Below are 4,288 nucleotides of genomic sequence, written 5' to 3'. Positions count from 1 at the left end.
TCCAGCCGAGAGCCAGTTCCAATAGGCGTCTTCGCCAGTGACCAACACAAACCCTTGGTACGCTACGCGGGGTTGGAACAAGCCGACGATGGCCCTTCTAGTCCGACCCCCAAGGCCGATCCGCCAACTGTTCCTCCCGACCCCGAGGTCATGGAGCTTGAAGAGGATCCAGCAATGGAATCCGATCCTCCCAATGACTGGAGAACGCTTTACCTCGACTATCTCCTCCACGACGTACTACCAACCGACAAGACGGAAGCCCGGCGGCTCGCGCGACGCGCCAAATCCTTCGTTCTTGTAGAGGGCGAACTCTACAAACAAAGTCACATCGGGATTCTGCAACTTTGTATCCCTGACGAACAGGGAAAACTCCTACTGAGCGACATCCACGGTGGGGCATGTGGACACCATGCCGCACCAAGAACCTTGGTTGGGAAGGCATTCCGACAGGGTTTCTATTGGCCCACCACAGTAGCTGATGCCGAGCAAATTGTACGCACCTGCGAAGGGTGCCAATACTACGCTCGGCAAACACACCTCCCGGCCCAGGCTCTCCAGATGATCCCCATCACGTGGCCCTTCGCGGTTTGGGGGCTTGACCTAGTTGGGCCACTTAAAAAAGCGCCCGGAGGCTTTACCCACCTGCTTGTCACCATAGACAAGTTCATAAAATGGATTGAAGCTCGGTCAATATCCACAATCAAATCTGAGCAAGCTGTGTTGTTCTTTCTCGACATCATCCATCGCTTTGGAGTACCGAACTCCATCATCACAGACAATGACACGCAGTTCACCGGTAGGAAATTCATTCGTTTCTATGATGAACAACACATCCGAATCGATTGGGCAGCCGTCGCGCACCCCCGGACGAACGGACAGGTCGAGCGCGCAAACGACATGCTTCTTCAAGGCCTCAAACCTAGAATTTTCAACCGGTTGAACAAGTTTGGCGCGCGTTGGCTCGCTGAGCTCCCGGCTGTGCTCTGGAGCCTAAGGACGACTCCTAGCCGGACCACCGGCTACACACCCTTCTTCATGATCTACGGCTCCGAGGCCGTTCTCCCGACGGACCTCGACTATGGAGCACCAAGAATCAGAGCATATGACGAAAAGGGAGCCGAGGCATCTCACCAAGACGCCATGGACCAGCTGGACGAGGCCCGTGACATCAGCCCTCCTCCGTTCAGCCAAGTACCAGCAAGCATTACGGCGGTACCACAGCCGACGGGTGCGGAGTCGAGCCTTCAACGTCGGAGACCTCGTCCTCCGCCTTGTGCAGAGCAACAAGGATCGTCACAAACTCTCCCCGCCCTGGGAAGGGCCCTACATCGTCGCGGAAATACTTCACCCAGGCGCCTACCGGTTGAAAACCATCAAAGGCGAGGTCTTCACCAACGCCTGGAACATTGAGCAGCTACGTCGTTTCTATCCTTAAAATAAGCTTACACTTTTCTTTATCAGTTTTTGTCTTAACAGAACCCCGATCCTTAGTGATTTCCGACCCCTGCAAATCGCGAGGGGTCAGACCTCACTCGGGGGCTGGCATGTGATCGTAACATATGTTATGTGTAATACAAGTATCGCGCTTGCAAAAAATCCCTGTGTTATACTTACAAACATTCTATAAGTTTTCCATTCGCCTCGTAAATGAGTCTCGAGGGCTAAGATCTTGGGAACCAATTCTGAATACAACTGGTAGGACTGCGAGACACCCACGCCCCAGCGGCTGCGAACCTCTTTGCTCACCAGTTCAATCAGAATTAGTTCGCCCACGTTCCTAGCTTCCTATGACTTAGACCATGAGAAGAGTTGGAAAGCGCTAAAATGACTTGCCATAAGCAAAGGATGTAATTTTGTTCATTTTTTGCACGAATTCACCACTTACGAAGCAATGTCATTACAAAAAGGAACAATATATTCAGAGGACTGTTTACTCGGGGGCTTCCCCACAACGTTATTTCATTACAGTCTCGGCTCAGCTCTACCATAAGTACTACTGCGGTCGCCGCGCCACGCTCTCCATCGGTGACTGTCCGGGGCATGTACACGGGCCAGCTCGTCTACTGCGGTCGCCATACCACGCTCTCCATCGGCGACATCTTCGCTGGATCCTCAAAGGCGCCACCATCTACGACGCCTCCACCGGAGCGTCCGGGGACTACGCCATCGTCGTCAGCCGCGACCCCGGCAGCGACGCCACCGCCATGACGTCTGGAGACTACGCCATCATCCCCAGCCATAACCCTGACAACGGCGTATGGGCAGGAAACGCCTCCCGCTAAGGGAGGAGCACAGCGAACGACGGCGCAGTCAACGACGTACGACGCCCACCGACGCCTCCTTTCCTTCGGCAGCAGCGACTCCTCAGCAAGGGCCGCGCGCACCATCTCATCTACGTTGGATAACCTCTGGCTCGACATCACGCACCAGACTCACGAGCAAGTTTGTAAGTTCTCTATCTCTCTCTGGCATTACTCTTCCTCACTCAGGAACCACCGCGACGCACGGACGCGTTTGGCGGAAAGGAAGAAGAAGGAGAGATAGCGGCTCGGAGGCAGAAGGGGAGGTGGGATGAGAGCTCCTCTCCCCCTCCCTATTTAAAGAGGAAGCGCTGTAACTAAGGAAAGGCGAAAGGTCGGACGAAAAACCCTCTCCCTTCCCTCTTTTTTAATATGCAATCAATGCTGATTGATATCTGAGGGGACGCGCCAGAAGTGACGGGACGAACCCCGGTCTGCGAGGCGTCCCTCTTTGGTCAAACTGAACACTGCCTGGGTATGGCCCGCCACTGACCCGCTCCGGACGCGGCGATTAAGGCACCCACATAGGCAGACAACTTTTCGCCTCCCCATGCAGGACCACGGACGACCCGACGACGGGACCTTTCAGATCTCCTGGGTCGACCGTTCGGCCCAGAAGACACGACGAACGAACGACCAAAGAAAGATAAGCCTCTCAGCTTTCTCACTTTATGCGTTAAAATTCGTTCGCAAGATTCCGACCCCGTCAAATAGCAGGGACGCGAGCATCACTCGGGGGCTGCCGAGGATGACTACCAGTCTAGACATCCTCTTCACCCGACCCCTCCGTATGCCTGAAACTAAGGGCGCGACATACAGGCACAAAGCTTTGAGTAAAACTGGACGAACTAGCAAACCCTACGCCCCGATAGCTACGGTGTTTCTGTTTACCAGAAAAATCCTACTCAACGCCCCTCGCGTCTCTAGTTTCGACGTCTGCCTTCTCAAAGAAGGGATCGGAGGGGTCCGCCTATAGAGTCTCCCCCAAAGGAGAAGCTGTCAGGCTGCCCAAGTTAATCGAACGGCTCGGATCGTCACCGAGACACGAAAACAAAGAATAGCAATTCTTACGCAGGTTTTTTCAACCTCGTCACAAACGTCAGGGCCCGAACCCATCTGGTAGGAGCTTTTCCGCCACTCATATCACCAAGGTAACTGTTACCGACCCCGCCTTTATTTTCAATTAAATGTTGCATTCAAAACATTTCATATGCAAAAAATTGCATCCCAACGATTCGTGTCGCACCACGAAACGGCTGTCGCCTCATTCGATATAGGCAACCATAGGCTGAGGTTCGAAGGTCGGCCCGCGAAGGGCTCGAGGCCGCCTCACGCCGAACAGGGCCAGGGAGAGATAACCAAGACGAGCCCCAGCGGCCCTGCCCGATCCCGCTCAGAAGCGAACCGGGACGTCTCGACCTTCTCTCGTTCGATTCTAACCTCGAGCCAAACCCACAGAATCTCCATCGAGGAGAGGCCATCGGGCCCCCTGAGCTTATCGAACGACTCAGGCATCTGCCGGGAGGCGGGTTAAGAAGTTGTGGAGTGCCACCAGAGGGCTCTGCCGACCCCATCAGCAAATGATGGACCCGGATTCCGCACGAACGTACCCGTTAGCGAGCTCGTTGAGCGCGGTACTCAAGCCAGTCGAGGCAAGTGTCGTTCACTCAGCCCCTCCGATTGCGAAAACCGAGGACGGGGTAACACGCAAATAACGGCCGACCCCTATCAGACCCTAACAAGGCTCGGGGGCTCGGGCCAAACAATGCAGGGACACAGGTTCAAAGGCCCCACCTTGCCGAGCCCATAGAGTCCCCAGTTGGGATTTCTGTTGGAAGACAGGGTGGGGATTATTGCGATGACATCCATTGTCACCAAAACCATGATTCCGGTCTCCAGTAACACCCGACCCCAGCAGGTGCGGGGGTCGGACCTTACTCGGGGGCTGTTAAGGTACGGCCACCTCCTTTCCTCCCTTCGGAACAATC

The sequence above is a fragment of the Miscanthus floridulus genome, chromosome 6, assembly GCF_019320115.1.
Source record: "Miscanthus floridulus cultivar M001 chromosome 6, ASM1932011v1, whole genome shotgun sequence".
Lineage (NCBI taxonomy): Eukaryota > Viridiplantae > Streptophyta > Magnoliopsida > Poales > Poaceae > Miscanthus > Miscanthus floridulus.
This window is presented reverse-complemented; position numbering follows the sequence as displayed.